The sequence below is a fragment of the Prinia subflava genome, chromosome 2 (genome assembly GCF_021018805.1).
Source record: "Prinia subflava isolate CZ2003 ecotype Zambia chromosome 2, Cam_Psub_1.2, whole genome shotgun sequence".
NCBI lineage: Eukaryota > Metazoa > Chordata > Aves > Passeriformes > Cisticolidae > Prinia > Prinia subflava.
Window position 1 is genome coordinate 7,666,534 of NC_086248.1, and position 13,066 is coordinate 7,679,599.

A 13,066-nucleotide genomic window follows, 5' to 3' on the forward strand; every position below is an offset into this window, starting at 1 on the left:
CCCCAGGCCTCTGCTGAGGCTGCAAACAAGTCATAGGGGCTCTGCTGGAGAGAATATATTTATCCATAGGGAATCGAAGGGAATTAATCACATTTTATGTGCTGTATCAGGCCAACCAAGGTCACACATCTGAACTAGGGCAGCCCAACCTTCAGCACAGATGTCAGCTTCATGAGGAAACACCCTGAAAACTGGCCAGAAAAGGCATTTTCAGGAGCAGATTCTTTTTTCTTCCTTCCTGCAGAGCTTTCTTTCATAATGGATGAGTAAAAAAGCAAAAACCAAAATCAAAACACAGTTTTCAGAATAAAAATTCATTTCCTAGCTGTCATCCTTGGATTTTGCATATCATGCCTTAGCATTAGCTGCTGCCAAACACAAGATGTCAGGTCCATCTGGCAGATGTACACTTCCCCAGCTGCCAAGTGCTTCCTTTAGATCCAGGGGCTTTGCTATTAACCATATTCACAAATTCCAGCCTCCTGAAAGAGCAGAGCTTCTGAGCAGCAGCCTCTGCTTCCGAGTGCCCTGGAAGGGGGGAGCAAGGTTGCACTGCAATCATCCAGAGCATCTGCTGCACTTGTGTGGCAGGGAGGGCAGTGCCCTGGTAACCACACCAGCTGTGGGAGAGCTTGAAGGAGTTCCTTTCTCCCCAGATTATCCCTAAGTAAAATTAGAAAGTATTTAGAAAGCAGAGGGGAAACCCAAGCATTCAAGCCAACATCATTACTTATTTACATATAAATACAGCCAGGAAATAAGCATATGTATTTATATATAAACAAAAAAAGCTATCTGTACAATGTTTCATACGTTGCTTTCCCGTCCAATATTTACTACTTTATTCATGACTTAAGGAAAAAAACTTTTTCCCCAAGAAACTGGTGATAAAATGCCCTCTGGTGGGCGTGACTGTGGACCTCTACATCAACAACCACCTCCGAAATAGTTTGGAGCCTTCGATATATTCCTGGGGATTACTATTTTTAATGAAGTGAGACAAAGCACATACTTGCCTTCCTGAAGAAGCAGATACACCCCTGACTAACAAGCCTGTGTTACTGCTCACTACCTCTGGATTAGAACCACCTCAAATTTTTTTAAAAATCCTATTAAAATAGGTTTAGGAATCACAACATTCTGTAATGGTCATTTTACCTCTCTAGGATATATTTTCATCTTAAAAAATAAGTAATTAAGAGAAACAGAAAAGTGGCATTAAGTTCTGTTTTGCCTAAGCATAACAGAATCTTTGTCAACTAAACTGCATAAAGGAGGGGTGGAGAACAACAGCATTTTCAGAGCTTATGAATCATTTTTGTCCAGCTAAAGCACCAGGCACAACTAGGGAGGCAGCTCTAACTGTACAGGCAAAAAATAACAGCCCTTGTTCCAGAAGAGTTTATTGCCTAAACAGAAAAATCAAAGACTGAAAAAAACCCCTCCTCAAATATAAACTGAAGCCAGCACGATATGTTTTATCCTTCAGATGCTCAATAATTGTGGGTGGTGCTTTCATTAATCTGAAATAAGTCTAAAAAAAGAGAGCTGAAGGCTTAAGATGCAGTGACAGAAGAGATAATGCAGCAATTTGGGGGCAGAGTGCATGTACAGCTACTCTGAGAATATATATATATGTATATATATATATATATATATGTAAAGCAGACTGGTTTGGCAAACCAGCCACACTGGAAGAGGAGAGCTACTAGGCAGATGGGACTGCATGAGCTTGACCCTAAAGCAGCCAAAAAAAGCTGCAGTTACATACAGAACTCAAGATGACCCCACATAGTTTCTAGGGATTTTTTTTTGTTTTGTTTTTGTGTGTGTGTGCAACAGGAAAGCTTCAGAGTGGCAGTTAAATAAAAAGGCAGAATAGAACACTGAGGTCACATGAAGGAAAATGGAAGAACTCCACTGCTTTCAGAGTTCCCTGGAAGGACTCTGTGCTTCCATTTCATAAATAAAATGTCACTTTCTTGGTTCATCAGGATGGTTAGATATTTGTTTCCAGCTTCCACAGCACAATTTGCAGTTAACTGCTGCTTTATGCCAAAAATATTTGCAACTTTCCACTATACATGGAATGTGAAGCATTTCTGTCTTTTTATAGATGTTTCTGGGCAACAAAACTTTGCTCATGAAGTTGTTCTGGGGTATGAAGAAATTATATCATTTAACATTCATGCTCTCCTTTTGCCCTCAGAAAGAAAAACAAGAAACTGTCAAAACTCACTCATTTCTTTGACACGTGCTTTGATCCAAGTCCTGCATGCCTGCTCTGTACAGAGTTCCTTCCCTCTCAAGTGGCAGACAGGTTAGATACCAATGCTTAGAGCCTGCTCTGGGCTTGGCTGAGATCAGAAACTTTTAGTTTCAAATTCTTTTTGTTTTGGCCAACAGCCCACACAGGGATCCAGAGTTACATTTACCACTTTTTTTCTGAAGACAGAGGCCATGCGTTTCATAAAGCAATGCTGTCACTTGGTGCTCTCCTGTATGAGCTTTCTGATCATCATTATTGTAAGGATCTCTGGACATTACATTGACTGCAGATACAGGAAAAATGTTATTTGTTTTATTACAGAGAGCAAGCCAAGATTAAATGGTCTATTTGTGCATGTAATAGTTATACACACAATGCCCAGGCATTAATCCTAAATTTTTGCCTAAAATTAAAAGTAACATTATCTAGGTAAAATAAGAACTGACATTTCTTGGATCTTATCCTGGTAGTTAATCTTGAGGGTTTTTAATCTTTCAATTTTTTAATCAAAAAGGTAGCCCAAGGCTGAACAGTTCTGATTGTTGTTAAATTTCCAATCTTTTTAACATAAAAATAAGAGCTTCATGCTTTGTTTCTAGAGTAAAACTATCCTCTTAAGCCAACCTTGAAGTGGCTATAGTCAAATTCAAGAGATGACTGGTCTACTGAAAGCCATGAACTGACAGAGTCTAATTTTACAAGATAATATTTAGACAGAAAAAGTTATACTAAGTCATATGTGATGCCATTTTATTAAATATCCTGAGGAAATCTGAGCCTGTTCATGTTTTCCTAAAAAACAGTGCAGCCTAAAAATGGGCAGGAAATGGTAAAGGAGGACTTCCACTCGGATTACATGCAGCAGAAGTCTAAGCAGCCCCTGGCTTCCCGAGATGAGCGCCTGCTTATGCCCTGGTTAACCATCAGCCCAAGCAGGAGATGCCTGGCCTCAAGCTGCACCTGCCCTTCCATCATAATTTAGTGTTTAAGCTTCTCAACCTGACCCAGCTGGGTGTCATTCCTTCTCCCCAGCCCACTCTACCTTGACTTTGCCACCAGGGCACTGCAGATGTATGCAGCTCTTTGAATAAAGATGCCAGCATGGCACAAAGGTTGGGGTTTTTTTGTTTTACTTGTATTATTTTTCAAATACAATACTTCAGTAACTTAGCTGCTGCAACAACAATATTTGTCTAAGAATAGTTTTTAGAAGGCTTGAAGGATGCTGCTGTGAACTGTTCAAGTGTGATATTGAAACAGTGAATTTAAGGAAAACTTACTTCAATTTCTTTTTTAGCAAGAACATACCCTACACACACAAATGGGCTTTCAAAATGTCTCTCTGAGACAGAGGAAAAACAAATAAACCAAAGTAAAAAGTATTAGGGCAATCACAATTCTCCTCTTCAGGCAAGCCTTATTATTTCCTTAATTCCTATACCATTTCTGTGCTTTTTTTTTTCCTCCTCCAAGTAACTCAAATATTGGCTACAACTTCACATTGCCTTTTAGTTCCCAGAGAGATAAGGCTGTGATGTTGCAAAACTCTAACTGCCCAGAAGTTTAATCATAAAACTATACACTTTTCTTCCAAAAAGGAAAATGTACTAGAAAGTGGCTTTATTTTTAGAGATTCAATAAACCTGAAGAATGGGTAGAACATTTATCTAATGTTTTCAGGGTACCAAACGTAACTTCATTTGATGGCACAGATCTGGGTGGAGGACAAATTTGGAGCATTTTATATAACAGAGAACTGAGGGGAAAGAAGAAAAGGTACTGAAGCACCTGGACCATACAAACCAGAAACAAGCAAATATTTCTTTCCTCTCTCTTGCATTTGCTGTCATCTACCGAGATTTGCAGACTTTCTCTTCGACCTCAAGACCTTCACAGTTGAATTTCACAAGTGATTTGTTCCTCAGGGTAGAGAAGCACTGTGCAACATCAGATACATATTGGAATATGTCAGCTCCACAGGTGTTCACTAGATCAGGATTTGGTCCACAGTTCAGCAGCTCTTGTGACAATTCACACATCAAGATCAACTGAGAGGTTCCCCAGGAGGTCCCACGCAGACACAACCCACGCTCTTATGTGCTCCAGGCAGCTTTTAATCACATCTCATTACATTTGTTTGCAGTCTTAAGGCTCAGACCTCAGAAAGCAAGCGGGAGGTTTTTACTTTCAGTCTCATACAAAGACCATAAGGAATAAAATGTTGGCACAGAGAGCCAAAGCCGCACGAATTCTGAATTTGAGAATGGGCATTCAATCCAGCCTGCAGAAAATCCAGACTAGCATCAGTGTAAAAGACATAAGAGTTAACTCACCAAAGATCAAACCCAACTTTCATTTACGCCTATGCAACATTGATTTCTGTTAACTACATGTGTGTAACCGGGGGCAACATTTGATCTGAAGCCTAGTACCTCGATGCCCAGCTATTGTAAAACAGAAGCAAAAAGGTAACTACAAACATTTGACTGATGCTGCCTGCAAGCAGGGCATTGCAGACGGCTCCACCAGCAATTCATATTGACAAAACTAAGATGGGACATGGCAAACCTCACAACTAGAAGTAATTGCACAAATATTTGGAGTGTTCTTTAAAAAAAAATTAAAGAAAATATGACACTGGGGAAAGGCAACACAAAGCCACAGACCAAGAAATAAGCTACTACATGCAAATACATGCAAGCTTCTCCCAAGTTAATTCTCCTCTTAATGGAATATTGATTGGTATGCTCAATGTTTAGAAATGTGAAACAGTGTGGGGGAGAGGAGGAAGGGAAGACACTCAGAGCAGTGACTTTTGTTTAAATGATACATACTTTCCTCATATGATCAGCCAAAAATAGCATAATAAAGAGGGCAGTGCAGTACATTTAACATTTTGCCTTGCATTTTATTAGCAAGTCTGTCAGAGATGACCTGGGAGTGTTGGTCACACACTTTTTGTGCCCTTCTACAGGACGAAGGCACAGCATTTTTCATAACCTCTCATCACACCATATCCTTAGTGTATCTGGTATTTCTCTACTCTGAGTAGGATGGATAGCAAAGTGTCTGTGGTAGTAGAGAGGGTTTTCAGATGTAATCTATTGAGCTGATTGCACAACTGGACAGAAACCCACTGTGGGAGGAAAGCAGGGCTGTCCACTGTCATGAGGAACATCTGGTGAGCTTTGTCTATCTACTCCTATCCCCAGCTGAGAAGAGAGGATGAGAAAGAAACAAGCTACATCTCGGAAGCAGATATTTATATGATCCAGTTTTTAAATAAAACCCTTAAAATATAACCAGTATCTCATAAGCAAGCAGCCACTTACTTCAACCTTCCAGAAATTTCTCCCTACTCCAGTGACTACCAGTAAAATTTTAAGGAAACTGTTTCTTCTACTCTTTTCCTTCTTTCATTCATGGAGTCTTCAGAGATAGCCTTTATAGCCTCCAACTCATTGCATTAAAAAGCCACTCAATAAGAGGGCAAAAGTAAAAAAAAAAAAACTTCAACCAGAAGAACCAACTTCCACTGCCATCAGAGTTCCTGGCCCTGATAATCCAAGCAAAAACATCATGCTAAATAGCTCTCTCTGCTGAGCCATCCCATATTAAGGATACACTTAAGAATATAGGCACTGTCAAGGAGCCATTTCATTGCATATAGGTCAATACAGCTGAAATACTTTATACATTTCACATACATGTATATTTTGTGCCCTACTGCTTGTATTAGAATGCAAGAAACTTCATACAGAATTAGCAGCTTCTCTGCCACAGCTCTTCCAAATTTTATGAAGGGTTAACGAATAAGCTCAAAAAGATGTTGCTTAACTTCATTCTGCAGCATTTCATGGAGTTTCAGAAGTATTTTGCAGATATTTATATACCCAACAAAGTCTTGTAATATGAAGTGTTCCAATTTGGCATTGTTCCACCCTTGGCAGGCAAGAGACAATAAAAAAATCAAGAGAAAGTGAAAAATTAAGTTTCTGAAGTATACAATATGTTAGGAATCATATAATGAATTCAGGTGCTCAACAAGCTACAAATCAAGCGAACTTTGCAATACATATAGATTTCAAAGCACAGGTAAACACAGCTGCATCCACTTTAAAGTTATTCCATGTCGTGTGATTATTGCAATGAACTTCCTGAACTCTTTCACCTCTACTTTTGATCTGGGGTTTACCTGTGGCTGGAAAAAATAACAGCATTTAAATTCTTCTCCCTCTAATTAAGGGAAGAAGCATGTTGAAGCCTCAGACCGAGAAAATAAACCTTTCTCAGAGTAGCTACAGCATGCTGCAATCTGCAAATCCACCAACATTGCTTTTCACAGACCAAAACCAAAATCCTACAAGGTCTGACAAAGCAGATCTTAGAGCAGAATTATCTAATTTAAATATTAATTACTCATCAGCATGGACTTTGAGTAGTGTCTGAAACAAAAGGCCTTAAATCACACTTTAAACCCAGGGATTTCTGAAGTCTGCACTGTCATGCAGATCTTGGTTTTGGGGTGGAGGTTTTTGGGTTTGTCAGGGGGGCTTTAAAAAAAAAAACAGCAGGAGTGAAGATTGATAATGAGTCTCTCTCCAAGACTGAAAAATATGAAGAGATATATGAATAGAGTCCAGCTCAACAAATGAGGCACATCTTGAATTTGAGTCCTGCTACGGAACAGTTACTGCCTCAGATACCTCTGTATCAACTTGAGGGATTCTTCAGAGTATCTCTCAACTACACTGACAGTCCAAGAAACCCTCCTGCCACAGCAGACCTAACAGTTTTTAGTTAACAGCAATGCTGCAGAGCAATTTTATCAGTGGCAGATTTTCTTGCAAACTGCTGCACTGAACGAGTTCCAACGCACACCTTGAGATATAATCTGCTTCCCAATCAAAGTGCGTAATACCTGTACTTATGTAGAGCTCTGAAACTGGAGACTGATCCAAGAAAACCAAACCTGAGCAGAAATCCCAGCACTTAACATCACACATCACATAGCATATTGTAATGGAGGCAGGGAATTAAACAAAAACACAAATCACAGAATGCTACAAAATGTAAGCATTCACAAAAGGAACACTGAGTTCATTTTAAAGTAAGTATCTGTCTATAGTTTCAGCAGACTGCTTCACAGAATTATTCACAGTATTATTGTTGCAAGCTAGCACTATACATTACCTGAAATTTAAGACCACCAAAAAAACCCTGTGTTTTTCTGAAGTTAATGCCAATTATGGCCAAAATACAAGTTGTGAATATCTGAAAACCCAAACCTAAGCATCATAGATAAAAAAAAAAAAAAAGAAAAAGAAAGCAGCACATAAAAATTAGACAAAATGGTCCCATGTTCCACATATCCTAATCCACAACATAAAATTATTTATGGAAGAGTGTGACTAGGAATCCAGTTACTGTCATTTATCAGATGGTCAAGACAGCACGGAGGTAACTGGCTGCATAATAACAGAGCGGGAAGGCTTCTGGGCTCTGCTTGTACCAGGTCTGGTTTCACCACACCAGGTACACAATGCATATTCACACCCTGGCAAGCACTGTTGACTTGCAAAAATCTGACAGAAAGGCATTCCCATAAAGAGATTTCTAATCTATTTCCTTTTAATGTCTTTCTTTATAGCTGAGGAGGAGTTCTTTGTAGTTCTGGTAACAAAGGAAACACAGAAGTGACAGAAGCATGTCAAAGCTGTTTATGCTTCATACAGCCTCACACTCGGATTTGCTGTTGGCACTTCTTGGGAAGAGCATCTTAAGCCTCCACATAGGAGCTCCACCTTCCTACAAGTAACTTTATGGAAGAATTAACTGCACAGAGGGATGATGAAACCATTCTCCACACTGGGTAAGCCAACATAAAGTGAAAAGAGAATTTTTTTTTAAAATGTGACAAAGGGTTAATGCAGTAGTTCAGTTACCTGCAGGTATATTCAGCATTATCTAATTTGTATGTTTATGGGCTTTGGGATATAGGTTTCACACTGTCTTTCTTCTGTAGAGAGGTGAGTACATTAAGGAAGTGATGAGATACACAAATAAACCACAGAACCTGATGATACTATGGCACATGTAAGGTTACTGAATCAGCACATTGTGCAAAATGGAAGATCTGGAGGGAAAACCAAAAAGCAGAAGGACCAAGTAAGTAACTAACCCATGCTGAGATTTTTAGCTAGCTAAAAGTCTCGACTGTGGCACAAAGAGTTAGTGATCTGAAAATGATGTAGACTTCAGTGCTGCACTATAAAGTTGAGGCTCTGCAAACAGAGCAGTTTCGGGATAAGGCCCTCAGCTCTCTGGGCTTCCAGGGTCCACAGCCTACAGCAGCAAATCCAAGGGATAGATGGAGTTTAGTGGACAAGTCATTACTAGAACTCAAGTACAACCATGCTCAACCTAAGGAAGGGATGATAGAAAACCCCAACAAAAATATTAAAGCGAGACCAAAACTTCACAGTTCAAAATAAAACTCGAATGAGTTTTAAGATTAAAAAATAAATCACACAAAAGGAGCATGATGCAAGTCACAAGAGTTAAACAAGGTAAGACAGCGCGGAATTTCTCTCTCCATTTACAGATCATGGGGTACATTTCCCACTCTAATGCTGTGTGTGAGTTTCCACCACAATACACAGTGCAGGAAGGGAAGGAAAAAAATAATTCTTCTGGCCCTTTATTTATTTTTTTTCCTGTGCTTCAGAAGAACTGGGTCCATCAGGTATCGGGACTAAATTAAAAGGTCAGGAAAACAAGTCGGCATGGACAAGACTGAATTGCAGATGAGCACAGAGAAGGAGAGACAGCACTGGGATAGGCGCCAGCAAGTGCAAACAGTCACAGTAGTCCCGATGCTGGTGGCTGCCAGCACAGCCCAAACCTGGGCAGCTCCAGGGACACCCGGATCCCCACCTGGCAGAGGGGGACGCGTGGGAGCGGAGCAACATCACCGGAGAGACTATCACAGCAAACCTGGGCACAATGAATTCTCCTGTCAAACAGGAACCACAAGTGACAGCAGCAGATGCAGTGCTCAGTACACCCAAAAATCACATCTAATTCCTAGATTCGTGCCTTCCTCTCCTTTCATTGAAAAGACTTCCAGTCAACATACACAACATATACTTTCTATCACTGTTTGAAGAAGAGCAGCAACCCTGGCAGCACACTGATCTAGAAGCCAAGACAAAACAGAGCCGGTTACTTTCTTCTCACAAGATTTCTGCTTCGAAAAAACAAACGAACGAGGGTTTGCTCCTGCACACCACCACTTTTTGTTTCATTTCAGGAAGACTTTGACAAAATCTAATTCACTGTGCCATGTATCTACTATATTGGGTATCTGAAGTATGACCATCACTCATTAGAAATGTAATTAAAAAGTGACAAAACTAGGTCCCCCCCTCCCCAGCATGCAGATGAAAACCAGTAACCCTGCCTCTATTTGTAACCATGACAACTATAGAATATTTTATTTCGGTAATATAATTCACACTGAACATTTGCTCATAGGTTTTGTTGTTAAGGGAAAGGTTGACACACTATGCATGCATTTCATAAGCTACTGGAGACAACAAATGCAGGAAAGTCAGGCAGTTTGAGACCAAGAGCCCAGTTTGTATTTCAGAGTTCATTTAAGACCCTTTATTGTAAGCAAAATGAACATGAACAAAAATTCATCCAAATTAAGCGTTACAGGTCATCACTTGCAAGACTACTACTTGGTATGACAGGATGTTTTTCCCCTTTTAGATAAATCACAGTGATACCTTCAGGTTTTCAAAGAGTTAGTTATTCAAACACCAAATGTTAATTTTCAATTAAAATACCACAGTCATTATCAGGAAATATCAACATAAATGTTACGGGGAAAGAAACAGCTATGCAAAACAAGGCAATGAAAAGCACAGTTTACATATGCAGGCTAAGCCTCATTCTGGTTGGGTCACTAAATTATTTGCATAGCTCCAATATTTCATCCTAAACTGAAGACAACTTCCAGAAATATACACAATAAGAACAGGTTGTAAAAATAAACAAAAAGCCACAATTCTGAACATTACTCCGAGAAGATTAAACAACCTCCTGAGCATAACTAAAGTTTGACGCAGATAAATGTCAGAGTAAAATATTGCTGTACTTGATTTTTCTCCACATGGGAAAAAAAAATAAAGCCATTAGCAGTTTAAGCCATAATACAACAATAACAGACACACTGTTGCTTTGGTTTGGAGGCAAACAATAATAAAAAAACAATAAAGCTTATGGAACACTATCCCTTTTCTCACACAGATCCTATCTTTCAAGAAGGATTTAAAGTTTCAGCAGATTGCTAATTATAAGAAACAATAATACTGTTATCTGCAGTCACCTTAAAGCTACAGTAGTTTGGGTTTTTGAAAGTACCTCAAAAGAAGAGCCTGATAGACATGTTTAAATCGGTGCAAGAGACTCACACGTGCCTACACACACACATTTGCTCAGTTGTTTTCAAGACTACCAGGAAAAAGAAAGTTTCTTCATTTATTGGAAATATGCTCTATATAATTTTCCATTTAAACAAGTAATAAGCCTGCAGCAAACATGCATGGCTTTTTCCTTCATTGATGGAAAAGTGATTAAATCCCCCTTAATCTAGTTACCAGAACGTTGTATTTTTTTTTTCTATGCAGTTTTCATATACAGTAACAAAAGATAAGCAGTCAACTATATGACCAGGGCTTCATCATTTTTGGTTGTAGTGGGGAGATAAATCTGTCTCCAGCGTTCAAGGGATATTTTCAGTTTAATAAATGAGACCAGAGGAGGAAAATAAAATAATGTTGGAGACGATGAGCACACACTGTTTATGAAGTGTATGACGAACATCACCATCCATCTCCAGAAGTCCCTTCCTCCAGACCTTTCTCCACCCTCCGGGGGAGGCAGACAGACCTGAACCCAAAATCGCGGGGACCACAGACCTGCATCCTCACACGACAAGGACAGCTCGCCACGTCCACTCAATGTCAAAACAGAAAGTAGCTTTTCCCTCCCAGCCTAAGCCAGACCTTCCGAACACTGACACCCAAGGGATGCACCTCTGTGCTCCGAACGGCACCAGGCAGCACTTGGGTTCGGGGATAAGTTACAGGGAAACAACCTTCGGGGAAAAAAAAAAAGAAAGGAAAAAAAAAAAAAAAAAAAGGAAAGCATCAGTGGAAAAGCACAGCAGCAGCCAAACAAACCTCACGCTGGTAAGGACATATCACCGGCATGGGAATCGGACGAAATGTTTTAATATTTACACACACACACACACACACACACACACACACATATATATTTAAGCAATATTGTGCTGAAAAGTTCCTCGTATGCATCACCCGTGGGGATGTGGAGAAGCGAGACGGGGGAACGGGAACGCATGGCAGGCACAGGGGGAGGACGGGCTGGCCGAGGCGTTCGGGAAGCAGGCAGGGAGGGAGGGAAGCAGGCTGCCTGCGGGGAGCGCGCCGAGCCGCGCCAGGCACTTCCGCGGCGGCCCCGGGAGCGGGCCCGGGGATGGGCTGGAGGATCCACCGGGACAGCCGCCCCGGAGGGACGGGGGTCTGCGGGGACACCGCCGCCCCCGGGACTGGGGGAAGGGGGGCAGGAATCGTGCGGCCGCCGCCGCTCCCCCAGCGAACGCCTTAAGTTGTGGGTGCGCGGCGGGGGCGGAGACCCCCACGCCAAGATGAAAAAACCCCTGGAAAAAAACCCCAAACCATCACAGCACCATGCTGAGGGCCCGCCGGCCCCCGCGCGGCACCCCCCAGGCAGCGGGAGGCACGCAGGAAGTTTTTAATGCGGGCAGCGAGCGCAGGCGCAGGGCAGCCCCAGCCCCGCGATGCCCGGCGCGGCGGGCGGGCGGCGGCGGGGGCTCGGCGGGCGCAGGGCACCGCCGCGCCGCTTACCTCCCTCCGCGGGGGCGCAGGCGGCCGCGTCCTCAGGCGGCGGGAGGATGCGCGGCGGCGGGAGGCGGCAGCGGCGGCTCGGGCATCGCAGCCTCCGCCGCTAACGCAGAGCCCCGCGCGGCTGCGGGCGCCGGGAGCCGCGCAGGAGGCCGGGCAGGGAGGCGCGGCGCGGCGGCGGAGGCTGCTGCGGAGCCGCGACCATGCTCCCGTCTGGCCGCCTTCCCCTCACCTACTGCCCGCTTTAGCCGGGGAGGGAGGTGGCCTGGGCGCCGGGGCGAGGGGCGGGCCGGGCCAATCACCGCGGCGGCGGGAGGCGGTGGAGCCCGGCCCGGCCCGCCCCGTCCGCCGCGCCGCCCCCGCGGGAGGGAGGAAGGAGGGAGGATGGAGGAGCCCCGGCCCCGCCGCCGCCCCGCGGGGCCGCCCCGCCGCGCTCCCGCCGCGCTGCCCCGGCCGGGCGCGGGTGCGGCGGCGCCGGAGCCCCGAGCGCGGCCGCCGGCCCGCGGGGGGACGTGCGGGGACAGCGCGTTCCGGAGGTCACCGCGCTGCGCTGCCTGCGGGAAAGTAGCGGGGACTTGGGAAGAAATACTGCCCCGCTTTGTGAAATCGCCGCTCCCCGAGGGCGTGATCCCGGGCCTCTCCAAGTCCACAGGAGTGTTGGAATACGTTGGTACCATTCTTACCCAACAACGCGATTTTTATTTTTTTTAATATCCATCGCGTTTGGAGTCACTAGAGATTTTCCGCGTGGAAATCTGCATCTGTCTCTCTCTCTTCTGTATAATCTTGTATCTGCGTGTGCTGCTTTGTAGGGATCTCTCTGATGTGCACACAAGCTGCA

At 43.3% G+C, this 13,066-nt stretch overlaps 1 protein-coding gene across 2 annotated transcripts in view; it reads right to left on the reverse strand.

Annotated features, from left to right (window-relative positions):
- Nucleotides 1–12,641, reverse strand: part of KLHL29 (kelch like family member 29) — a 387,476-nt gene extending 374,835 nt beyond the window's left edge. For both annotated transcript variants that reach the window (XM_063424308.1, XM_063424300.1), the window contains exon 1: nucleotides 12,229–12,641. The gene's annotated coding sequence lies outside the window, so the exon portion shown is untranslated. The remainder of the gene's footprint in view (nucleotides 1–12,228) is intronic.
- Between the last annotated feature and the right edge of the window lie 425 nt (nucleotides 12,642–13,066).